The sequence below is a fragment of the Mauremys mutica genome, chromosome 1 (assembly GCF_020497125.1).
Source record: "Mauremys mutica isolate MM-2020 ecotype Southern chromosome 1, ASM2049712v1, whole genome shotgun sequence".
Classification (NCBI taxonomy): Eukaryota; Metazoa; Chordata; order Testudines; family Geoemydidae; genus Mauremys; species Mauremys mutica.
In genome coordinates this window covers 183961117-183988754 of record NC_059072.1, presented here as the reverse complement: position 1 = coordinate 183988754, position 27638 = coordinate 183961117, and the positions used below count along the sequence as shown (strand labels likewise).

The 27638-nt window shown below is 42.2% G+C and overlaps 1 long non-coding RNA gene across 3 annotated transcripts in view; it reads right to left on the bottom strand.

Moving 5' to 3' along the window:
* The window catches only part of LOC123348514, a 171355-nt gene that overhangs the window by 100613 nt on the left and 43104 nt on the right, over positions 1-27638 (bottom strand). The window lies entirely within an intron of this gene.

Here is a 27638-nt window from a genome sequence, read left to right as displayed (position 1 = left end):
TGTTCCCATAATGATTCTTCTATGGCTAGTTTGTGTGGCTTTGATTTGAGTATTATTTGTACTTAGGAATTTTAATCCCTTTTTTGAAAAGGAGCAGGGGTTGTATTTACAAATCCACAATTAGAAAATTATACTATGTTACTGCTAGTAAGGAGTCTTGCTGTGTGGCTTGGTGAGGAATTACGTTTATTAGGCAAGGGAAAGAGATGCAATGTATTTGCAGGTTGGGGTACCTTCACATACAGTGTAAGGCAAGAATAGTCTCATTTGGACCTTGTAACCAGCAAACTCATAGTATGGATCCACCAGGCTCTCAGAGTGGATCAGGAGATGCAACCAGCCCAGCATCAAGAGTCTCCACTCTCCCAAACATGACACCAAGGACAGACACTGGTGGGAAAGAGACAGAAAGGCAGAACATGCAGCTCGACAGACAGGGATATATGGGGATAGCCCACAGGAACTGACAGAGAAAACTCATTAGAGTCAATAGGTTGATCATGTAATTTTATTTCTGACATAATTAACACATAGAATGGAGAAGTTAAGAAGTATTGCCATGCTTCCATAATAAGATGGGGCACATTTTTTGTTCCCCCACTTAAAGCCAGAATTTGACCTCCTTGGTTTATTTGAATAATTCAGTTTATATTCCCCAAATTTACAGCACATAATTTAAATAAAGACTAAATATTCTGGGGATTTTCAGCTACGTTCGTTTAGTTAGAAAATTAAAGTTTTTTTTTTAAATAGAACTAAAGAGCCTTTTCTCCTTTTTTTGACCTTCTTTCAGAGCTACTTCCAAAAGATAACGTTAGGATGGGATGCTCAATAAAGGCTGAAGTACATAAACATAAAAAGCAGTGAGTTGAGAAGGTGAAATTTCAACTCATGATCCCCATGCTCAGTGCACATTCCTCAGACTTCCCAATACCCTAGGCTATTTTGATGGAGATCTTGCCTCCCCTCCCTCCTCCAAACTGGAGGTCTCATTCACCTAAAATGCAATATCTTTCAGAGCTGTGCATGCATTGTGAAAGTGGCTTTTGTTTCCAGTGGGGCTGAAGCCCCAAGCTGTACCCAGAGGGCAGTCCCTATGCACTGTGGTTAAGCTTTGTGAATTCTGTGAACCTTCATTCAATCTGTGAGCAGTACCCAGGTTCCCATGGGAGAACAATTACAAGCTCTAGTGCTGGGACCTCTCCAGCCTCAGTTGAATCACTGCAGCTTTGCCAGAGGTTCCTCTGCTCTGAAGAACCATAGCTCGCCCAGTGGGACAGATACAGCACTTTACAGGCAGTCACCATTGTGACTGCAATTAGCAAGAGTAGAGATTCAAACAGCATACACACACATTTCTGTCTGCCAGGGCTGGAGCACCCACAGAAAAAAATTAGTGTGTACTTAGCACCCACCAGTGGCCAGCTCTCCCCCTACCCCAGCACCTCTCACCCACCACCCCACTGATCAATTTGCCTCCCCTTCTATCCCAGTGCCTACCGCCTGCCACGATCAGCTGTTTCTCAGGGTGCAGGAGGTGCTGGGGGGGAGGGAAGGGGCGGAGCAAGGATGGGTCTCACTCAGGAAAGGGGATGGAACCGGGCAGGAAGGAGCAGGGGATTGAGCACCCTCAGGGTCTGGAGGAAGCTGGCGCCTCTGCCACCTACTCTATATTTTCTTAATTACAATTTCATACCTCCCCTCCACAAACATGACACTACCGATTTGTGCATGTTAGCCCTGATTATTTACTAATGTTGCAGAATGTACAACTAATTCAAGTTATACTGTGAAAGATTAGTGGATTGTATAAAGTGATACTGGTCACGGTTAGTGGAAGTGGACAGTGTGTGCATTAGGATAGAATAAAGACACTCCTAAAAAGCAGGGCACTATTCAAGTTATGTGTTTCTATTTGAGTATTGGCAGGATGTTACTTAATAGTTTTAAACCAAATGTATGTGTATATATCAATAGAGATATACATAACACCCAGCATATAACAACTTTTTTTGCTCTTTCACTGAAATAGGTTGCAAATGTATGAGGTTTCGAAGTGTCCTATTCAGATATCCTGCACATTCCAAGAGAATTTAATATTTTTGGAAAACATTTTGGATAGTATTTTTCTTCTAAATAGCCTTTGAAGAACTTGCAAAACACCTCCATAGCATACTTGACCAATATACACAAAATGAATTTGCATGTGTTTGAGCTAGACGTACACACACACAGATATTCATACTGTGAGCTGAACTTTAAAAGGGAGAGCAAGCATCTGGGCTTGTCACAAAGAGAGAGGAGGGTCCAGAGCACGTTCTGAGAAATCTTTGCCAAGTCTAATGCCTTGAAAAGCAAACTTGGATTCCGGGGCTTTTCCTATTAAAAACTCATGTTCCTAGGATTTGGAAAGAATGGCAGATTTTGAAAAAAAAAAAGAATAAATTGATAACCCTGCATTTGTTTTCCATTCTCTCTCTCGCCCCTAAAATAAATCAACCCTCTTTTTTTAATTTTATTGTACAGGAAATCTCATGTACTGAAATTAGTTTTGTTTGGGGGGGAGGGGGAAGAGGAGGGACAACTACAGAACACACTTTTAATGCTAGTTTCTCTACAGGAACTTAATAAAGATCCTATACTTCAGTACATCACTTGAAACTTCTAATGAAATCAAGACTAAGCTAAAATCCCAAGCAGCTGTGGCTACAGAACAAATTAATTTTGTTCTAGCCCTCCCCTGACCCCCACCCCCCCAAAAAAACCCAACACACACCACGCAGATTTGCTCCAGCAGGGGGGGAAATGTCACACACAACCCTCAACCATAAGGCAGAAAGGCATCCTTTAAAAATCAGAAGTCAAATCCTACTGAGCAAAATAGGAAGGAACCTGTACTTTTACACTTTACTTGCCAGAGATTAATTAGGCAGGTCAAAAGAAGAATTTGAAGAGTAACTAGCAAAAGACTCAAAAACTAACAGCATTTTTTTTACATACATCAGAAGCAGGAAGCCTGCCAAACAATCAATCCGTGGGGGCTACTGAATGATCAACGTGCTGAAGAACCACTCAAGGAAGACAAGACCATTGTGGAGAAGCTAAGTGAATTCTTTACATCAGTCTTCATTGCAAAGGATGGGAGGGAGATTCCCACACCTGAGCCCCTGTCCCAGATTGAGGGGTCAGTACAGGAGGTTTGGAAACAAACTGATACATTAAACAGTAATAAGTCACCAGGACCAGACAGGATTCACCCAAGAGTTCTGAAGGATCTCAAATATGAAATTGCAGAACTACTAAGTATAGTTTGTAACCTATAATTTAAATCACCTTCTGTACCAGATAACTGGATGATAGCTGATGTGACACCAATTTTGAGAAAAGGCTCTGGAGGCAATCCTGGCAATTACAGGCCATTAAGCCTAACTTCAGTACCAGGCAAATTGGTTGAAACTATGGCAAAAAACACAGATATCAGACACATAGATGAACACAATTTGTTGGGGAAGAGTCAACACAGCTTTTGTAAAGGGAAATCATGCCTCACCTGTCTATTAGAATTGTTTGAGGGTCAAACATGTGGACAAGGGGTGATCCAGTGAATATAGTGTACTTGGACTTTGAGAAAGCCTTTGACAAGGTCCCTCACTAAAATCTCTTAAGCAGAGTAAACAGTCCTGGGATAAAAAGGAAGGTCCTCTCAGGGATCATTAACTGGTTAAAAGACAGGAAACACAAGGTAGGAATTGTGAGTTTTCAGACTGGAGAAAGGTAAACAGTAGTGTTCCCTAGGGCTCTGAACTGGGACCTGTGCTGTTCAACATAGTCTCACTCTTTTTTCCAGATCACTTGTTCATAAGTGAGGTGGCAAAATTTGCAGACAATATAAATTTACTGAAGGCAGTAAAGTTCCAAAGCAGACACTGTAGAGTTGGAAAGGGGTCTCACTAAACTGGGCAACAACATTAAAAGATGCAATTCAGTGTGATAAATGGAATATAATGCAAATTGAAAAACAATCCCAACTATACTTATAAAATGATGTTACAACTCAAAAAAAAAAGTTCTTGGAGTCATTGTGGATAGTTCTCTGAAAACATCTTCTCAATGTACAGCAGTAGTCAAAAAAGCTAATGGGATGTTAGGAACCATTAGGAAAGGGATAGATAATAAGACAACAAATACTATAATGCTGCTATATAAATCCATGGTATGGCCATACTTTGAATATTGCATGCAGTTCTAGTCACACCATCTCAAAAAAAATATTAGAAATGGAAAAAGGAAGAGAAGGATATAGAACAGCTTCCATATGAAGAGAGATTAAACCACTGGGACTTTTCAGCTCAAAAAAGACATTACTAAGGAGGGTGGGGCAGATATGATAGGGTCTAGAAGATCAAGAATGGTATGAAGAAGGTGAATACGGAAGTGTTATTCACCCTTCATTACAAACACAAGAACCAAGGGTCACCCAATTAAATTAATAGGTAGCAGGTTGTTTTTTTTTAAGTAAGTATTTATTTGCACAATGTACAGTCAACCTATGGAACTCATTGCCAGGGAATGTTGTGAAGGCCTGGATTGAAAAAAGAAAAAAAAATAATTAGACAATTTTCATGGAGGCTAGGTCCACCAATAGCTATCAATCAAGATGGTCAGGGGCACCACCCCATGCACTCAGTGTCCCTAGCCTCTGACTGCCAGATGCTGGGACTGGAGAACCTGGGGTGGATTACTTGATGATTGCCCCGTTCAATTCATTCTCTTTGAAGCATCTCATATTGGCCACTGTCAGAAGACTGGATATTGGGCTAGATTGACCACTGGTCTGACCCAATATGGCCATTTTTATGTCCAAAGTACCAGCAAAGGAAAGCACATTATCAAGAAGATACCAAAAACTGTATTAGGAGAAAAGCATGACAGAAATGATCTATACCTACACTGTGTCTTAGAAGTTGCCGGTCTTCATGTCTGGCAGACCACCAGTGCAAATGAATTCCAGAATTAAGTGCCCATTCCTCTGTTAATCTACAGCATAAGTGACCAACCAGATTTCAACTGTTATATTTAGAAATGGGGCAGGGTGGTTTCTGGAGATAGTTGGTCATAAATAATTTAAGGTTGTTTAAATAGTGACTGACACTAAGATACACTTGGAACCAAAACATCAATGCACAGTACAGAACACTGGTGTAATATATTTTATCTCTGTACTCTTATGAAACACGAGCAGCAACATTTTGCTATAATTGAAACTTCTGAGTTTTCAGAAGTAGCCTATGCAAACAGCAATACTGTAATCTAGTTTACAAATTACACAGTGATAGGAAACCATGGTAAAATCTGCATTTGGACTTGAATCACCACAAAGACGATCATTCAAAGATTAAAAGAAACACTTCAGGGGATCTCTGATAAACAGAATTCCTAGAACAGTGATGAATCTAATAGGATTGGTGATTTTGAACCAACTTGACTATCAACACACAAATGCTGTCAACAGCCCATGCAGTTACAGCCCATGAAGAGAGTTCGCTCACCACTAGACACCCCTGTGGCCAGCTGTGGTTTAGAAGCACGCTCACTTCTATAGCACCCCTTACTTCCAGTAGCTCCTCTTCCAGTGACTCAGCCTGCTGGCCAGATCACCGTCTTAAGTCCACCATTTCTGGGCTCACAGCTGTCCAAATTAAGCGTTCCAAACTATCTTTGACACAAGCAAAATGTTTCTGCCCTCTCTGGGGCTATTCCTTCAGGAGTTAATCTGCAGCCCCTGTATTAGGCTCAACAATCCTTACAATGTGCTAGTATACCCCTTTCCTTAGTGTCAGTAGGGGGACACAGCCATGCTCTACTCTGGGTCCTGGCCCAAGACCCTGTACCAAACAGCTAAGTCTGCTCCTTCCTCTACACTACCATATTTGCCTCCAATCTAGTCTCTTCCTTGCTTAACCAGGGTTTTTCCCCTAGGCCTTCCTACCTAGAGAGATTTCCTTTCTACTCTCAACTTCCTACCTGGGTTTGATTCCCCCCTCTTTCCCCTAGCTGGGCTTTATGACTACTTAAACCTTTCACACTTTGCTGTAGCCACCTTCTGCTCTTTATGGGGAACTGTCTGATTCCCCTCAGATAGGGCTCATTCTACAATCAGATTGTCTTAGCCCAGTCTCTCCAGCACATAGGGCAACACATCCTGTTACACAACCCCCACTAATTCCTCAAAGGCAATCCCAGGTGATAGATCTAAGTATTTCTGAGGAGCAAATTTATCCTTGCACACTCCTACATTTTATCTCAGGGGCTTTGAGTTTAGACCAGGGGTCTCAAATTAAATTTACCTTAGGGCCAAGGCCAGTCCTCAAATCCTCCCAGCAGGCCAATAACATCACTGAAGATGGTGTTCAGAAAAGAAAATGTTTATATTGTAATTTTTAGTTTGAATTTCTTAGAAATAATAAAACTGTCATACAACTTTTATACAATTCTTCGCCTGCCAGAGAGTTTTTAGTGTTTGCCAGACACCTGGCAATGCTTCAGTTCTGTCGGTTTCTTGATGTTTGGCCACAGTGACTGAGCAGTTTAAACTTTCAGGATTGCAGCAAGGTGTGCATCAGATAGTTGTGTTTGGTATTTTGACTTGTTTATATTCATTGTGGAAAAAAAGTGATGCTGCCGCCATGGCTGACTCTGCCCGGCAACTAGTGATGATAGTATAGCTATTCCTCTCCCCCAGCCAATGGGAGCTGCGGGGAGGTGGTGCCTGCAGCAGACGTTGCCAGCAGCGTGTCTGCCTGCGACTCTCCTCTGCAGGCTGCAGTGGGGGAGGTTCTCAGGTCACAGATAGCCTGGGGGCTGGAACTTTCAGACCCCTGGTTTAGACCAAAAACCTGTGAATACCTTTTACTATAACTGGCAGTAATATTTGGTGTCTTCAGTATTTGTACCCTTTTTCCTTTATGACAGGTCCAGTAAAGTTTCCTTTTCTATTAACTCTGTGTATGTTTACTAGTAATCCTCCAGACAGATGCTGTAAATTCCCCCATAATTTGCCTTACAGCTTATGGTATGCTTACTATGCTTCATTATGAGTTATATCTAAAAGGGGAATAGTCAATGCACATAAGATTCTGTTAGAGAAGAGGGGAAAGTGTTCTGTTTTGGCTCCTGTGAAAGTGAAAAGAACTTTCAGAGGGAATCTGGGGCATGGAAGAGGGTTTGAAAATACATATCCAGTATTACTTGTGTGATGTCATTCCATATTCTTTATGAAAATATGCTTATGATATGAATATGACATAACAGATACTTTATGCAGGATGGCTCATGTGAGATGTCATTGGAAAGGTTATGAATTACTGAATGTGATTGTCCTATTTGTATGCATGTATCATTTTTGTATCTGAAATTAGGAATGTTGACTATGTATCTATATTTCAACTATGTTACTTTGGGTGACACCCCCTGCTAACACTTCAGGGACAACAATGAAAAAGCTGGACAAATCTGATGGCCTATCAACAAGAGACAATGGCCTGTAAAAGAGCTCATACTTCCCTTGAACATGTGGGTAAGCCTGTGAACAGGGGCTCATGTCACCTGATACTGGAACCCATCTTGAATTCTGTACTTTTCCAGGAGAAGCCAGGGGGCAGGGGGTGTCAAACTAGGAAACAAAGGACTCTCACCTTATACAAATCCTTTTTTAAGGATGGGGAGTGAGGTAATCCAGGTTATCAATTCTCCCCTACTGCCCCACCCAAGATGATTGCTGGATACAACTAAGATTGAACTGGGGGAAAATAATTGGACCCAGGCTGGAAGGGCATCTGGCCTGTGAAGAAGATTATTAGAACCACATTTAGGGTGAGAATTTACATGTAACCAGTTTCTTTAGTGTATTAAGCGTAGTTTGCATCCTCTGTTTTATCTTCTTAGTAATCTGCCTTGTTCTGCCTGCTATTTCCTTAACTACTTAAAAGACACGTGCTTTAGTTAAATTTATTTTTTGTTTACAATATAATCCAGTTTATGTAATTGCTAACTGGAGGTGGGGAGGCAAGTGTGCATACCCTCCTCCACATGAAGGAAAGAAACAAATTTCATATAATTTTGGGTTTGTACTCAAAGGGAGCGTGGAAGGGGTGGACATCTGGGTGCTGTGGCAAGCCTCTTAAGCTGAGCCTTCTCAGAGCAGATCTGTCTCTCTATACACCTGGGTGTGGACTGGCTTGTGAGGGTGTTAGAGGTTTTAAGAGCCTGGTTCAGCAAGACAGGTTAAAGGGGGCCCACGCTGGCAGAACAGGTAGACTCAGTGGTATCTCAGCACATCAGGTGGATTCCCAAGGGGTCCAACCCATCACAACTTGCTCTGGCAATGTATTCTTTTTCCTCTCCCCCAGACATGAGTATAACTTGACTAAAACTCTTTGGAAAGAGCTAATCTGGTCTGAAAGTGGTACACACACAGGGATAGACACATGACTCAGCATTCTCAAAGTCAAATAGGGAAATATGGTAGAAGATGCTATTAGTGGGAAATACACACATACTGATAGAAGATACTACAGGAACATATGGGATAGAATAACCCATCACCACTTGTGTCAGGACCATTAGATACTGGCTCTTCTCCTCAGCTGTCAACACTGCCTGCTGGGCCTTTGGTTTCACCCATTCTTCTTCCTTCCCTCACATTACAATCTACGCTTACTGTGGGTGGTTCCTTTGTGCATCTCTGATTCTGCAGCAGGTTCTTTGGGGTGGTAATCAGCAATGAGGGCAGCAGATGTGTTGCTTCTGTGAGAATTTATGGGAGACTGTGAGGTATGTAAGTTGAGATCACTGAGTTAGTCATGACTAGAAGTGCAGCATCTGTTTGGGCATGTTGGGAGATCTTCTGAGGCATATGGAAATGACAGATAAGCCTCCCTGTTCTTAACCAGGACCATGTCCCACTTGAGTGCTCAGGGCCAGTTCTGGCCACTTAAACTCCTCTTTTGAAAATGCCATGAGTGCTTATAAGACCGCAAGATTTTAGAACTCTTGGCCCTAAAATGGCAGGATACTAACAATCACCCAAATGTGGAAGGGGGCACTGCTAAGCCCTGATTTTCAGCTACATCAAGATCCCTTCATGCTGTGCTGTCACCATCAGGGCCACCCAGAGGATTCAGGGGGCCTGAGGTCTTTGGCGGCGGGGGGCCCCCGCTGCCAAATTGCCGCTGAAGACCCGGCACTTCAGCGGCAGGTCCTGGGGCGGAAGGACCCCCTGCCGCGGGTCTTCGGGGCACTTTGGCGGTGGATCCCGGAGCAGAAGGACCCCCTGCCGCTGAAGACCTAGAGCGGAAGAAGCTCCAGGGGCCCAGGCCCCGCAAGAGTTTTCCAGGGCCCCTGGAGCGAGTGAAGGACCCCGCTCCAGGGGCCCCAAAAAACTCTCATGGGGGCCTGGGGCAAATTGCCCCACTTGCCCCCCCTCTGGACGGCCCTGGTCACCATAAAAGGAAATGAGAATGGGCAAAAGGAGCCCCCTGAGAAAAGTTCCCCTGTGCAGCGTTTCTCTGGCTGGCTTAGGGACTTTACCAAGGCTTTGCAGATTCCTTCTGGGCTCTCAAAAATAGTGACACAAACAGGGCTTATAGCTATCTTTTCCCTCATTGCTAGGGCTCCATGTCTGTCATGGAGTTCACGGAAGTCATAGATTCTGTGACTTTCCACAACCTCTGCAGGGGCCTGTGTGGCTGACCTCAGGGCTGCCCAAGCAGCTGGCTCCAGGGCCGGCTGCTCAGGTGGACCCCAGGACAGTCGCACTAGCCACTGCTCCAGTGGCCCAGGCAGCGGTCCTGAGGCAGCAGGCTGGAGCAGCTGCAGTACCACGGCAGTGGTCCCAGATCACGGCCCTTGGTAGCAGTTCCCAGCCAGTCAGACGGAGCAGCAGCGGTCCATGGAGCTGGCGCCACTGGCCCGGGGCATTCGCTCCTGCCAAGATTTAATCACTGGACAGGTCACGGGCTGTGAATTTTTGTTTATTGCCCATGATCTGTTCATGACTTTTACTAAAAATACCTGTGACTAAATTGTAGCCTTACTCATCGCACACTGTACCTGTCCTGAGAAACAGGCCTCTAATTAGACAGGCTGTCTAATCTTCATAAAGAGAACGGAGACCCGCTCCAATTTTGAGGAAAACTCTGAAACATATTCATGGGGTAAGTATTAGAAATCATGATGAGCCCTAAAAATGAGGAGGAGATTATCCCACATCTCCTCCTGTGGGGTATCTTGCACCTTTCACTGAAGCATCTTCTCCATGTCATTGTGAGACAGAGGATACTGGACTATATTGGTCTTATCCAGTATGACTATTCCTATGTAGGCATTAGAGCTAAAAATATTCAGATGTACATTCTACATTGTCCTAGTGCAGCATGTACAACTGAGAAGAAGATTGTGTTTTACAATTAAGAGGAACAAAGCTTTGACAGTACGCCACATAATGGATCATTAACCAAAACATTCATATTCAGAGACTGAGTAGATTTAGTGAGACATTCTACAGAACACTAGCTCTAGAGATAATAGCCATTGATTACAAACTGACACATTGATCATTTGTTCTGCCTTTTAATTTGCTTAAGGGTTCCATCCCACACCTCACAGTTCTATACAACTCTAGCTCTGAATCTCAGCAACATGAGCATATATTCCAAGTCTATCTATTTATGGTATTTATGCAGCATGTCTGTTGATAGGTTTCTGCCCATATAATTTAGTCATAAAATTTCACCAGGCCCATGAAATGTTTTGCTTCAAATTATTAAAACCATTTTGTCCATTATTTATTATTGCAACACTATTTGCCCTACAACAGCTAAGGTTATGTTAGCATTTCCATTACAAAACACAGACGTGTCAAGGAATTTAAAAACTTGACTATAAAATGCTGTTATAAGCTGAAACTTTGCATACAAGGTTTCTACTGACAGGGATTTCCACCCCTGGCATCAAGATTAAAACAATAACCAAAAAAGCCCATCCTCACCCAATTGGTTGCTATGCATTTTTCTAAATTTTAAATTTTCCATAAGGTGCCATAGGTCTTTAGTGTTTTCAGATATAACATGTAGTATGAATAAAGTGTATTATTTTAACTCTTGCAGCTATACATTTACAGAACTTGTATATGTAACATGTTGCTATATATATGAAACTCAGCATTCAGACCTGGGCATCAATAGAGTATACCCAAATTCTGCAAATCAGTACTGTATTTAGGGGCATACAATGGGCTTTTATATATTCAAGTATCTATTTTGAGAATCTAAATGCAAGATTTGAATAAAGTGCCTTTGTTGAGAAACTGGGCTTCCCATACTAATATTAACAATCAGATGGTCCATGCCTTAGTTCAGTAACAGATCACATATGATCAAGAGCCTGATCCAGCACACCTTACCTATGTAAAATCCCATCAAAGTCTACTTGGCTTTAATCAAATGCAATTTTTAAAAGAGTGTTACTATTTGTTTCTTTTTCTATTTTTTCCACCAATGGCTCAATACGAATAATGTAAAGTGGGGAAAAGAAATACCAGAACTACCAGTTTAAGATATTGCATATAAAAACGAAATATTGACTATACAAATGAAAGGATAGTATTTCATTAATACAGTGCACCCTCCCTAATAATTCAGATGTGTAGGCTTTTCCTTTCTGAGAGGTTTACGAGACAGACAATCCAATTAGAAGAAAATGGAAGTTATATCTGCTCCAGGCACAGAACATGCCAGTAGAGACTTTTATTTACCCCATCAACATATACCAAGTATAGAAGGTAGAGCATCAGGATTGCTGTTCCTGTGTTGCCTCAAAAATCCTAGATAAAATAAGAAGAACCACCACTTTTCTGTTCATAGCAGTATTGGTGCAACTGTGCTGGTCCCAGGATGTTAGAGAGACAAGGTGAGTGAGGTAATATCTTTTATTGGACCGACTTCTGTTGGTAAGAGAGAGATGAGCTTTTGAGCTTATGCAGATCCATGGACAATACTTCACATCTTTCCTTCTAGGCCAGGGGTGGGCAAACTTTTTGGTCCGAGGGCCACATCGGGGTTGCAAAATGGTATGGAGGACCAGGTACGGAAGGCTGTGCCTCCCCAAACAGCCTGGATCCACCCTCTATCTGCCCCCTCCCACTTTCCACCCCCTCACTGCCTCCCTCAGAGTCCCCAACCCATCCAACCCAACCTGCTTCTTATCCCCTGACCACCTCCTCCTGGGACCTCCCCCACCCCAGGAACCTAGCCCCCATCCAACCCCCCCGCTACCTGTCCCCTGACTGCCCCAACCCCTATCCCCACCCCTGCCCCCTGACAGGCCCTCTGGGACTCCCACACCTATCCAACCCCCCCGTTCCCCATCCCCTGACCACCATCCCCAGAACCTCCGCCTCACCCAACTGCTCCCTGACTGTCCCCCAGGACTTCCCCACCCCTAACCGCCCCCTGGGACTCCACTCCCTATCCAACCATCCCCTTTTCCCTGTCCTCTGACTGTCCCCCAGGAGCCCCATACTCTTATCCTGTCCCCCAGCTCCCCGCCTCCTTACCATGCCACTCAGAATGGCAGGGCTGGCTTATTGGAAAGCCTGGGAGGGGGGTGAGTGCAAGCCATGCAGCCAGGCAGGAGTGGCAGGGCAGAGTGCTCCCCGTATGGCAGCATGGCTGCAGAGGAGGGGGGACAGCGGGGGAGGGGCTAGGGGCTAGCCTCAATGGCTGGGAGCTCAGGGGCCGGGCAGGACGGTCCCATGGGCCAGATGTGGCCCGCAGGCCGTAGTTTGCCCACCTCTCTTCTAGGCAATACTGCCACTAGTGCAATTGGTACATTCCCCTTGGAATAAATGGTGGAGGAGTGAGGGGGCTTTTAACCAGACATTCTCTGTGAGGGAGGCTCTAGACTTCAGTTTCACTTGTCCACTGGAACCCAGATTTGTTAACCTTCTAGGCATACTGCAAAGTTGAGATGGTTTCCCAGGCAGAGGTGATTGGCAGGTCAGATGTCTGAGCTGCAGTTGTAGGTCCTGATCCAAAACCCATTGAAGTAAATAGAAAAAAAACTCCCATTGGTGTCTGGATAAAGCTAATAACCTTTGTTATTATGAATGGACATCTTACATAGTGATAAATAAACCGCATAATATAAAATTTGGTATGTCAAATAGTGTTAGGTTTTAACTTATTAAGGGATCTAAAATCTGAGCTGGAAGCTAAAAATCTAAAATAAGTACAATAAAAAGTAGTAGTAGAGTGCAAAAAGTTTTGGAAAGCCATACATTTAAGTTATAGTGCATGGAATTCTATAAACAAAGAATTCAGTCCAATTTCCTGGTGCAGAGTTTGGTTTGACCCAAATATAAGAGCAGGTTCAAGGCTGCATTCAGTGATCCTTCAACACTGTATATCATTTCTAAGTCCAAGAGACTGCTGTATAAATTTAATCAAAGACTGCCTTTCAGGTCATGGAAAAAGCTATAGCTAATGTTGAGTGACGCTTAAGAGTCAGTTCCAGGCCATACTTCTGTTTCAAAAGTTCCTAGAATAAAACAGCCCTTCCATCTTGCAATGAATCTATTTTCTTCTAGTTCTCAATAGACTTTTCCAAAGAACAAATTAGTTACAGACTCGCATCTTATGTTCCGTCAGTGTAAAACTTTAGAGTACTAATAATTTCTAATGAGTATCAAAAGGATTTTGGCAAATAGCAAACTAGAAGAGTAGATCTACCAATTTTATTTATAAAAGGCTACCTGCAGAAAGAGGTCTTAATACCTCCTAGGTTCTCGACAGTTGTAACAATTAGAAAAGAAGCTTTAATACAAATAAATGGAGTGAGTACCAATAGTCTGAAAAACAGGTAAAATTAATTGTTGCTGTAGGTGGGAACAACTCTCACTGAAGTTAGTGGCTAGGACAAGGCTGGAGTTGGCCTACCACAGTCTTCTTAAAAGTTGGTCTGTCTTGGTTCTCAGCCTCTGGGATGAAATCCTGGCCCCAGTGAAGTCAATCTTAAGTTATACTCACAGACCATTTTCAGGGCCATGCTAGTATTTTCATCTCATGTGACAATAGGAGAGAGAGAGAGAGAGTTTCTTCCATCATTGAAGAAGAAACTTTGTAAGAACAAGGAAAGATAATAAGGAAACAGTATATTAGTTAAAAACTCTCTCCCCCCTGCACTTCAGGTCTTCTGCACAGAATTCTCACCTGCCCTGTCCCATTTGGCTTACACACACACACACACACACACACACACACACACACACTAATTTTCCACTAGTTAAGCAGTTTGTAAGTGTGAAAGACTACATCTTTTGCTTTTGCAAGGAGGACTACAGAGGAGTAAATGCCTCTCGTATTCCATGTTGGGCAGTTTTTCAAAGCTTTTAGATAAAGATAATAAATGCTTTGCAAAACTGTGCAATGTAATGAGACACTTACCTGACCAACTGTTAGCTTGTTTCATGGTTCAGCAGGGTTGATGTGACGTGAGCAGACGACTGTATGAGTGGAAGCCAGTGATCCAAGTGAGGCTGAATAATAATGTACTGAAATCTGGTTATTATTGGGAGCATTAAGCATGTATTGCTGAAGTTGATTAAATGTTGTCAAATTGATTTGCAGGTCACCTTTAAGTAATGCAATATACTTAATTGCTGTCCTCTTCCTTTTCCTCCTGAACTTCCTCTCCTAAACACATAGGCCCATATGGGGTGGTGGGAAAAGTGAAAGCAAACATATGACAAATTTTAAGGTCCCAATTTTTAAGCTAGTGTAAGTCAGTGTAGCTTTATTAAAATCAAGGGAGCCTTGTCAATTTACACTAGATGAGGAACTGGTCATAGGACTCTGTTGAGAGGTCTTATGGGACTTTCTGAATTAACTTTATTAATGTATTTTTTCCTCACACTTGCTTACATTCTGCTTAAGTTTAGTACCACTCAAACCAGGTGTGGCAATGATGCCTGTTTCAGTCATTCTGGGCAGTTGAAATGATATAATCAAACCACAAAGCTATTTGTTAACTAATAAAAAAGACTCCAGTCCAGGAAATTAAATCGCTCCCAAATTTTAAAAATGAAACATGTTGTTTTTCCTCCTTCATTATTTCAGAGCTAGCATTCCTGGTGTCTTGTTCAGTTAGCTTCAAAAGGACAAAACATAAAAGGAACATTTTATTTCTTAGCGAGGAAGATGGGCTGGTGGTTAGGGCACTAGCCTGGAACTTAGGAGAGCTGCTCCTCCACAGACTTCCCGCATCACCTTTGGCAAATCACTTCAGGACACATTGTCAAGGATTGTTAGGTATCTAAAAATACAGATAAACACCTACTGAGATTTTCAAAAGCACCTAAGTAAGTTAGGCACCTAATTAATTGAAATCTATGGGTGATCTCAAGCAAGTCATTTTATGTTCCTACACCTCAGTTTTCCCATCTGTAAAATAACAATAATACCACCTTCCTTTGTAAAGCACTTTGAAATCTACTGCTAAAAGGATAGAGAATGGCTTTATACAAGAGTGAGGTAGTATTATTTATTATTATATAATTTTGAAAATTTGGCCCTTATTCTCTCTCTTGTAGTAATGCTACTTCTTTACTGCACAATAGGGTATGTTCATCTACTACAGTAATGGGGGGGTTTCCTTCCATGTTTTGTCAGTAATGCAGTGTCAGGTGTGAAAGAGAGGCCCATTGGTGGTTTACCACTCTGTGCCAAAAACTCTTATTAAGCCTGACAAACTCACCAACCTAACACACTATTGTCATGATATAGAACCTCTCTCTTTTGTTAATAAACTTGTTTTACTTTTAATCTAAGTCAACTGAATACTGTGTTTGACTTGAAGTGATTATCAAGTTCAGTTAAGGCAACAAACTGCTGTGCTTCTGTTTCTTGAAAGAAGCAATGGACCTTATTACTCCTCTGAATATTCCAGGAGAGGGTTGGACTTTACATGGCAGACAGTTTTGGGGAAATTCAGGACTGGGGTGTGTGTTGGGCTCACTTTGGTCAGTAGTAAACAAGGCTGGTGGAGACCAGAATGTGGCTGTGGTGTAAAAATTAGGCTGCAGGAGTCAGAGTTGCTGATCGAGGGCTGCTCAATACAGATACTCAGTGCATGCTTATATGCATGCAGAGAATGTCCAGACAGGGAGCTACAGCATCAGAGCATTTTAAGACATTCAGGGTTACAGGACAAGCAGTGACAACTTCTAACTGGTCTGGGTTGAACCTCAAAATGTGACACTAGGCTAATAAACCAGAGCATCCTAACGTAGGCCCTAGACCTCTGTACCAGTGTGGAGTCCCATTGAAGTCAATGGGGCCCTGCTTAGGCACAGGGCTCCACCACGCTGCTCCAGGTGAAGGATCAATCAAACAATCTAGTACTTTGTAGGAGCTCTAAAGTAACCCCAGACTACAGCTGGGCAAGCTATTTGCAGCAATCGATCAGATGAGGTTAGCCCCTTTTTTCCATCTGAAATTATCCAATGAATGATTTATGCAAATATTTTTATGGGTTGCTCAAAGTAGTCAATATGATTTTCAAGGGTGACTACGATCTTGGGAAATTTCTGAGATCCTGAATTGTCAACTAGTTAAAGAGACTGATTTTCAGAGAGAGATGAACACTTGGCCTTTGAAAATTAGGCCTCTTTAAAGTGTCTCAAATTGGACAGAAGTGGATATCCTACTCTTGGATGTGGGTAGTAAGACCAGGAAAGAAGTACAGTAGAGATACGGAGGAACAGATTAAAAAAAGCTTAGTTATGAGTGTGACGGTGTACCCAGTGATGAGCTGCCAAAATATTAACAACCGGTTCCCTCCTCCTCACCTCATGAGGGGGTCGTGCCCACCCCGGGGGTCATGCCCCTCCTGTTTTTTGACACCCCCCCCGGGGACCCATGACCCATCCCCCCCCTTCCCTGTCCCCTAACTGCCCTTTGCAGCCCCATCCAACCCCTCCTCTCATTCTTGATGGCCCCCCGGGACCCCTGCCCCATCCAACCACCTCTTCTCTCTGTCCCTGACTGCCCCCACCACCACATCCAACCCCTGCTCCTTCCTGACTTCCCCCCGGGACCCTTGCCCCCATTCAATCCCCCTGTTCCCTGCCCTCTGACCGCCCCGACCCCTATCCACCCCTCCACAACCCACCGAACACCCCCTCCCTGCCCCCTTACCACACTGCCTGGGGCTGGGACCGGGTCCGCTCTGCCGGGATCTCGACTGGCGCCGCGGGGCCCGACTCCCCGGGCCATGCCGGCACTGGGGCCAGAGCCGCAGCCGCGGGACCCGACTCCCCAGGCCGGAGCCGCTCGGCCGGCACCGAGGCCGGAGCCGTGGGTTCCGAGCTGGGCCGGTCTGAGCCGCGCAGGCGGGACCAGCCCGAGCTGGGGGTGCTTGGCTGGGACCGGGCTGGGGCACTCGGCCAGGGCCAGGGGGAGCCGTCCTGCCGCCCCCCCGCACCCGGCTTACCTCCTGCCTGCTGCTTTTTTCAGGCTTCCCGCGAACATTTGATTCGCGGGAAGCAGGGGAAGGGGAGGAGAAGGAGGGCGGAGCATTCAGGGGAGAGGGGGAGGTGAGCTGGGGCCGGGGGCCGGGTGGACAGCTGCCCGAGCCTTTGTTAAATTTAAAAGCTTCTTAGAACCGGTTGTCCTGGAACAACCGGTTCTAAAAAGGCTTCTAAATTTAACAACTGGTTCTTGCGAACCGGTGCGAACCGGCTGGAGCTCACCACTGGGATTCATGAGAATATGCTTATGAATGTATATATGCTATAACTGGAATATGTTTTATGCAACACATGCCATGTTACATATCTATGTGAAAGGTTATGATCTACTGAATACATTCCTCCTATTTGTATGCATGTGTCATTTTTGTACTTTGAAGTTAGGAATACTGTCTGTATACTTGCTTGATTTCTAAGTAGCCTTAGTAAAGCATTTGGTAAGCTTCTTATGAAAGGAACGTGCAAATTAAGTGCCCAATCAAGAACCACTTAAGCCAACAATGAACTCAAAGATGCTAATCCACATCAGATTTCCCAGGAATGTGGCTTTGCTGGTAAGAAACTCAGTCATGCATGGACATGTGACTTGCCCATGTGACTACAAAACTCCATCTTGAAGCTGGACTTTGCATAGGAGAGGAGGGGATCTCCACCCCCAAGAGAAAGTCTACTTAAACCCCTGGGAGACCCCCTCCATTTTGGGTATGTCTACACTACCGGCCGGTTCAGCGGGTAGCGATCGGTTTATCAGGGATTGATATATCGCGTCTCATCTAGAGGTGATATATCGATCCCCAAACACGCTCCTGTCGACTCCGGAACTCCACCAGGGTGAGCGGCGGTAGCAGAGTCGACAGGGGGAGCCACGGCCATCGATCCTGCACCGTGAGGATGAGAGGTAAGTCAAAATAAGATACTTCGACTTCAGCTATGCTATTCCCGTAGCTGAAGTTGTGTATCTTACATCGACCCCGCCCCCTAGTGTAGACCAGGACTTTGTCTTCAGATGGCTCAAGAGATAGCCTCTCCACCCCCAAGCATACCTGAAAGAAACTGGAACAAAGAACAGTAACTACAGGGGGTGTGAATGATTGCTGGACCCAGACTAGAAGGAGATTAGTCTATAAAAGGAAGCTTACTGGGTGAGGTTTTTATCTGTATTCAGTTTTCTTAGACATAGACTTGAATGTTCTATTTTATTTTGCTTGGTAATTCACTTTGTTCTGTCTGCTATTACTTGGAACCATTTAAATCCTACTTTCTGTATTTAATTAAATCAGTTTTTACTTATTAATTAACCCAGAGGATGTATTAATACCTGGGGGCGGGGCAAACAGCTGTGTATATCTCCCTATCAATGTTATAGAGGGCAAACAATTTATATAAGCTTTACAGAGTGTAAAATGGATTTATTTGGGGTTTAGACCCCTTTGGAAGTTGGGATCTGAGTGTTAAAGACAGGAACTGTTCTGTTAGCTCCTTTCAGTTAAGTCTGCACCTTTGGGACCTGTGGTTCAGACCCTGGGTCGGTGTTGGAGCAGACTGGCGTGTCTGGCTCAATAAGACTAGGTGCTGGAGTCCCAAGCTGGCAGGGAAAGCAGGGGTAGAGGTCGTCTTGGCACATCAGTTGGCAGTTCCCAAGGGGGTTTCTGAGATCCAACCCGTCACAATGAGGACAACCAAAGATTTGAGGGGCCTGATTAAAAATTCACACTGGGCTATTCTATGGTATTATTCCTGAGTTTCTGTAAATATAAGAGATCAAAGCACAAGCAAAGCTCTAAGTGTTGAAGGTCAGGAAGAAACTTTCCTTGGGGGCAGATTATAGCATACCTGCCTCTGAAACAATAATACTAGTCACTCTGGGAGACAAGACACTGGGTTAGACTCTAGTCTGTACACAAAGTTCCATCAGTTTAACTAAAAGTGTATTTTTAAATTGATTTAGTTAAACTGGTGCAAACCCCTGAATTAACACTTTTAATTTGGATTAGTTCTGGTTTATATTGTTTTAGCTTGTGGTGTTAAATTGACACTCACGAGCTATACCAGTTTAAAACCAATGTGTGTGTCCACTGAAAAGTTTGCATTTGCACTGGTTAATTCAATCAGGTTTTAAATCAATTTTACTCCAAACAGTGCAAAATGTGTATGTAAACAAGTCTTAGCTGGATCTCTGAAGAAGTGTGGAAATGCCTATGTTTCTGTAAGAATCATGTCCCAAGTGTTACTTCTAAGTTTATAAGCATGTCCATGACTTTCCTATGCTTATCACTTTTTCATTTCTTATGAAATATACTTTCTTTCAGAGTCTGGCTAAATAGCATTTTTCACTGAATACTATGATTTATCCTTCATCTGCCCTGTGTAAATTTGTAAACTATTTAAGTATTATAATAAGTACAATAAATATCTGAACTTTTAAAAAAAAAAGCATGAACATAATTCCTCATGCCCTGATAATTTAAAGTAGCTGAGCAAATTCTCTTCCTGGGGGCGGCGGAAGAGGCCAGAACAAAACCCTCACCCATGTGCTAAGAATGAGTAGGAGAAATTACACTAAAAAAAAAAAAAAGAGTTATTTTACAGGACATACATTTGCTTAATATTTGGCTATTACAATGAAAGCGCCTTTTAAATCATAACTATAGTCAATATTTAGTATTAATATAGCACTATAATACTGCCTTTAGTATTAACCTGACTGAGGTGTTTATACAAACAAGGAGACTAATATTTCCATTAAAGACAACTTTCCTTGACTTCAGTGTGGGAAGGGGCAGTTCCAAGGAAGTTGTTTTGCTTTTCAGAACAGACTGACTGTCAAACAGCTTTTCATTAAAAAGACAAACTTTGTATATCAGGAAGAATCTTATAAACAATAGTTTTAATTTCATTGTATTGATATAATTTACAAACACTCATATTCATTTTATTTTTACATTGTATTGTCAACGGCCTGATTGCATGACACTTATTTGCACTGGTGGGCACTTATTGATTAAAGTAGTCCCATAACCATCATCACTGTGTAGAAGGGTTGGAAAGTCAAATGCACAGCTTAAGTGCCACATTTTTATTAGCAAATCCTAATTAGCCTTCTTTTCATAGACACTATACATCAACTGAATAAGCAGGTTTCACCCACTCTCTCTCTCCCTCACACTCTGCCACACACACTTAGCAAACGTATCAGATATGTAAAGCAAGGTTTTTTGGTTGGGGTTGTTTTTTTAAGTAGATGGATTAAAACAAACTAAATCATGGTATAAATACAGTGTACTACATATATGATATTAACTGGAAACAGCAGTGGTTTATCTGATTATCTAAATGTGTGCTGCGTGTACTTTGCTTTTATATGTTTTGATATTCTTTAAAACAAACAGTGCAGACTTGTTTGTGTTGTTGTTGTGGCTTTTTTCTGAGGCAGTAACGTTACAAATGAAAATCTGAAGCTGCAGCTGGTTTTGGTAAGTTAGACTTCAGAGTAGCAGCCGTGTTAGTCTGTATCCACAAAAAGAACAGGAGTACTTGTGGCACCTTAGAGACTAAACACATTTATTTGAGCATAAGCTTTCGTGGGCTACAGCGCACTTCATCAGATGCATAGACTGGACCATACAGCAAGAAGATATTTATACATACAGAGAACATGAAAAGGTGGAAGTAGCCATACCAACTGTAAGAGGCCAATCAACTAAAATGAGCTATCATCAGCAGGAGAAAAATAAGCTTTTGAAGTGATAATTGAGATGACTCATAAAAGGTGTGAGGATACTTAACATGGGGAAATAGATTCAATTAGTGTAATGGCCCAACCATTCCCAGTCTCTGTTCAAACCTAAGTTAATTGTATCTAATTTGCATATTAATTCAAGTTCAGCACTCTCTCTTTGGAGTCTGTTTTTGAAGTTTTTTGTTGTAAAATTGCTACCTTCAAGTCTGTCATTGAGTGGTTAGAGAGGTTGAAGTGTTCTCCCACTGGTTTTTGAATGTTATGATTCCTGATGTCAGATGTGTGTCCATTTATTCTTTTGCCTAGAGACTGTCCGGTTTGGCCAATGTATATGGCAGAGAGGCATTGCTGACACATGATAGCATATATCACATTGGTAGATGTGCAGGTGAACGAGCCCCTGATGGTGTGGCTGATGTGATTAGGTCCTACGATAGTGTCACTTGAATAGATATGTGGACAGAGTTGGCACAGGGCTTTGTTGCAAGGATAGGTTCCTGGGTTAGTGTTTATGTTGTATGGTGTGGAGTTGCATTTCTCTTGGTTTCATATCTTACTCCTCACAGAAACAAAAAAAAGACATCTCAAATGCGTCTGGAAAATAAAAATGATGGATCACTCTTTTTGTTGCGACATCATAATGATTGGCTTTAAATCATTATAAAACTGGCTGCTGACATGTTAAAGCATAGCAGAAAAGAATTTGAAAAGAAAGTAGCCAAAGTTTGTTTTTATATAAGTATTTGGACTGAGCATTGGAATAGTCAACATCAAATAAGATTAAACACTTTCTCCTTTTTCAGACTACATTTTGTTCTTGTCCATGCTCCTTTTGTCCCAAGTAAGCCAATAAGAGAAAGTGGAATGACAGATCAAGTTCTGGTGACTAGTGCCCTCCTCTCCACTTCTACAGCAATAAAATAATAAATATTAATAATAAAGCCACTACTTCAACAAAACTGGGATTTTCTCCTGAGATCCCAATGAGGGGGTGGCGGGGGGGGGGAAGGGGAACCTCCCATTGACTTTAGCATAAGGTTTGCCTTCATAAAGAGGAGCATTACCAAGAAAAAAGCTTAATATAAAAATCCAAAAATTGTTGTTTTAAATGTTAAGTCCTTCTCCAATGCTCAATATAAATTCCAATTTTCCATGTTGCAGCTAAGACAATGTATACTATATCTAATATTTATTTGGATTTATAACTCCACAAGAGGTGCCTATTATATTCTAATCATCCCTCACAATTAAAGCCATAATTAATACAATCAATATTAAAATAAAACCCAGGTACCCCACACAACAGATCAAATACTAAACAAATTACACAGCACCAAAATGCAAGAGAAATCTCTTATTCTCTGTAAGCTTCTCCCTGCACAGGGAGGAAGAAGAGAGCTTTTTGGCTTCTGCCCTAGCCTGTTACACAGTCTCTTAGATTCCTAACTACATTATAACCCATTAATGCATGATAAGGCAAAGTACACTCAGCATAATGGTCCCAAACTTGTGGATGTTAGGTTAAGGAGGAAAAAAAAATAATCAGGAGTAATTCACAAAGCCATATTAGCAACAATAGCAGCAACTTTGACCACTGTTTATAATAAGAATCAAATAATTTGCCCTTCAATAGGGTTTCCGCCCCACACACACCCCAAGGATCTTAAAGTGCTTTACAAACAGCAGTTGCTCTAAAGAATATTCTGATGAAATAGGAAGGTATTATTCAAAAAGAAAAGGGGAAGATGAAATGTAAAAGAAACCCCACCACCGCAAATGCACTCATAATTAATTTTACACACAAGTAGTTCCATTGAGGGCAATAGGACCGCTCCCATGTTTAAAGTTAAGGCCATGCATAATAGTTTACAATACAGTAAGGCTTAACTGTATAGTTTGATGCATTTAAAATATGTACCATAAAGCAGAAGTGATAAGCAATATAGCTAAATTAATTTTGCTGCCGCAACCTTGACTTTCATTCTGTGACTCTTTATGTGATTTTATTTAAAAATTTTGAAAGAGTTTAGGAAACAGTACACCAACATATGCAACTTCACATTTTCTTTTTTAGTTGGTCCAGCAGCTGAGAGAAGTCTCCAGTTCTGTATCCACATTTAGACACAGAATCAACTAGGTAGCTTGCAACAAGATATCAATCTGTTTGCATTTACTTCTATCCAATAGGCGCACAGCAGAAACAATGCCAAATGGGGCACACGTAAAAGTGAGAAGAGTACTCAGTGCATGTACTGACTCTTGGCTACATACAAGCAAACAATTTCAGGCCCTTCATAAAAATTAAAAACTGAATAAATGCCTTATTTAAGCTGGAGTATCTAGGCAGTCTAAACCTGCTGTGTCCAGCTGGTATCATTCCTAATTCCAGCATGGGACTAAAATGCTCTAATTAGTATTCTCCTGGATAGATTTAATTACACCTTCCTTTTTCACGCTGGTCACTTGACAGTTCCTTCCACATAGTGACATCCTGTTTTTCTCCTGAGTGATTTGGCTTCATGTTGCATGAATTCCCAGTTCTTGAGTGATACTCATTATTTCCCATTTCCACTACTCTCATGCAGGTTACAGGCCTCTGCATCTCCTTCTCTTCCACATCATGCAATATTCAATTGTCCTATTGACCATTTGCTATGGGGTTACTTCTGTTCATCCTTTCACTCTGATAGTCTCTCTCAGGGGAAGGCTAACCCGCAAAACATAAGCTATGACTCCTTTTAGTTAGAGTTTATTTCACTCGCCAGCTATCAGACTGGTCTATTAGCCTCTTTCCCCTCTCATGTCAGTGGAATGCAAATCAACAAGAACAGCCGCTGTCTCGTACACTGTCCCAGAATTTCTAACATGTCAGCAGCTACTAGTGACTCCAGCTGTTCAGAACACTGTTAGGTCAATTCTGGTGTCTACTCCAGAGCATCATAAGAGCTGTAAATGAATCACCAACGGATGGGTAAAAATTCTTTTAGCATGGTAGCAATAGCCATGGGGGCGGTGGGGAGGGCGGGTAGGGAGTAGTTGTAGCACACAGAAGTATAGAGATTCTGGGCTGTCATTCAACCCCTTGGAAGCACATCCCAGGATGTCATAAAACAAAGCAGCTCATCAAGTTTCTATAACAGAGTTCAAAAGCTGCTTCTGCCCTTGCAGTAGCCTGGAATGTCAAAAAACTATCTTTGCTCCTTCCCCCTGGGGTATGCCTTGCTTTTTGTGCTGTTCATCTCTCAAGAGATGCAGCACACAATCTGTCCATCTATCCTTTGCAAGCTTCAATTAAATATAAAGCTATCCAGTTGATTCTTCAGCTCTATACTGTGCCTTAGGGCAGTCTACACTGCACTTAGACACCCATGACTGGCCCTTGTCAGCTGACTCGGGCTTGGGTTAAGGGTCTGTTTAGTTATGGTGTAGACATTCATGATTGGGTTAGGGCCTGTGCCTGGGACCCTGCAAGAGGGGAGGGTCCCGGAGCCCAGGTTTCAGCCCAAGCCTGAAAGTCTACACCACAATTAAACAGTCCCTTAGCCCTAGACCCAGGAGTCTGCATCAGCTGATACAGGCCAGCTGCAGGAAAACTATGGAAAGTCTCTCAATGGCTTCATTCCCTCTCAAGGGATTTTGGTCAGTACTGGACAGGAAAATGAGGATTTAGTATTGCTTCTATATGAGAAAGACATATACTGCACCTCCCCATCTCTGTCCTGTGTATGGCAAAAAGAAAACCCTAAGTTTAAGCTGGTTTTATTTTAAGTGGCCTTTCAATAAAACTTAGCATTATACAGTAAGACAGCCTCTTCCCCAAGCCTTTAATATAAGAAGGAGACGAGTATGCAGAATGGTTTTTAAACATATTTAAACATCCATAGCCTGTCTGCTTCAGGAGCCATGAAGCCAATACTGATTCAACAGTTATGATTACTAATGAAGAAGCAAAAAGGTAACTATTATCTTCTATGCTGATTTTAAAATGTTTTGCCATTTCAAAACTCAGATTAGTTTTTGGTATATTAAAATCAGTATGCACTTTGTTATAAAGACTTTATTATGCACTCTGAAAGTCACCAGCATGTGCATTAGAGTACAATTTAATAATTCACATTTGGATCCAAGTATATATATTTTTCTCCTCTCAGATCAATTAATCTCGATGGATTACCTTCTCACAAATTGTCACTCAGGCAGAACATAATTATTATGCCTAAAATTCTCAGAGAGAGAGAGCAAAGTCTGAATAAACTGGCTCTGTGTCCAGCTGCATATGCATGGGACTAAGGAAAGGAATCATTAGTTGTAACATACAGAAGCTGGACACACTGGAACGGTGTTACCAAGAACAGAAACACCAAAGTTCTAATTGGACTTTTCTATATAATATCATAAGGGTACATATCCCTTTACCTGGAGGATAAAGACATGTGGTCCTGTCCTAGCAATCTAAGATAGATATGATAAGCAGGATACAAAAAGAGATGACAACAGGCATGGACAGGAAGCAGCATAAGTCTTGTAATTGAGACACTGTACTGGGACTTAGGAGATCTGGGTTTTATTCCTGGCTCTGCCACAGACTTTCTCTGGGAGCATGGCCAAGTTGGTTAATATCTCTGGCCCAAATCCACAAAGACACTTTGGTGCTGCAGCACCTAACTTTTAGTCATCTTGCCACCCAGAGGATTCCATAAACACTGGGTTAAGTACCTAGTTTCCCTATTCAATGCAAAGGGAGAAGGAAATGCCCAAGAATGGGATGTACAGAAGCCAGCAGCCTGGGCTGGAAGCCACTTAAGCTAACCATCCCCCTAAAATAGGCGCCTATCTCAACTTGGGATCCAGCGTGAACCGTCTCCTTTAGTCAGACACTAAGCTGTTTCTTGCAGCAATGGCAGCAATGCCAAAAACTCCATACAAAACTGGGGAGCAGACTTCCTTTTTTTACCTTTATCTTAGTGGTTTGGGGACTCACCCAAAATGTGGGAGGCCCTAGTTAAATTCCTTAGTCTGCCCAATGAGAACAGATTTGAACTTTGGTTCCCCACCTCTCAGTTGAGTGCCCTTACCACTGGACTTAGGAATCACTCTCTCTCTAGTCCAACGACTATTCACTGTGGATAAATACTTAAATAGTCATTGGGGCAGAGAGTGAGAAGGACTCCATTAGGGTACCCATCTGGGAGACCCAAGACCCAGTTCACATAAGCAAAGATGGTTTCACACTGCTAGAATCACAATTTTTCATAAAATTCCATACTTATGTCATGCACAAAATGTTAAGGGGAAAAAAAAAAAAGGATTTCGAAGAGCCTCTCCTACCAGTACCAGAACATGTTAATTGTAAGGTAGGGTCTTGTGAAATGTGTTCCACATTATTGATTCCTCACACAGCAGGTGTCCAGCAATTCTCTGAGGTCCTTTGTACACTGTTTTGCTTATTACATTTCCCTTATTTTTAATTTTATTTTCAGATTCAGGAAACCAATAAATAATAAAATCAGTTGTTTTAGAATTGTTTGGGAGTAGATACTGCAAAAAGTCTGCACTGGAATCTGTGAAGTCACTTTGTTAAATAGCTTTCCACATATACACCATCAATACACCTAGTCCCTAGAGTTTTAATTGGAGTCTCTACTTAGCATCTATTGTTGAAACCCCCATCTCATGTTCAGGTTGATCTCTTAGTATGTACTTTAATCTTCAAATGTAAGTGGCTTGTCTTATCTGACTTGAATTAGCCTATCTGTGTTTTGTGAATGTATGATAAAAATATTTCAGACTTAGCTATGGTTATAGCACTAAGACAACATTATTCTGATATGCAGTACTCATTTGATGCTTGTCACTAAATGACACAGGTTAAACAGCTTGTGAGCCCATTTGTTGCTCTGGAGTCTGATTTGTGTCATAAAGAGACACAATCAACATAAAAAAAATCACATTTCTGTATGAAAACTTTGAACCTACTTTTGTTACAAGTAACATCTGAAAGCACATAAGGCCCAAAGTCTGAGACTGCACTCAGATATTATGGTGATGGGTGGCCACATAAAATCTAAAAATGGACAGAGAGTTTTTCTCCTCTAGTTTTTATTTGTTAGGACTTAGGCACCTAAATCTTGGGTTAATGCATCTAAGTGTCTTTGGAACTGGGTCAAAGTTCTAGTTTTAGGCTCCACTGCAATCCACAAAACCCCACTCAGATGTTGTCAAACTGAGTAGGTGTTCCCTAGGCAGCTAAGATTCTGCCTCTGGGCATGCACGCTGGTGCCTCATCTAGACATTCAGATGCCTAAGTCCCAATAC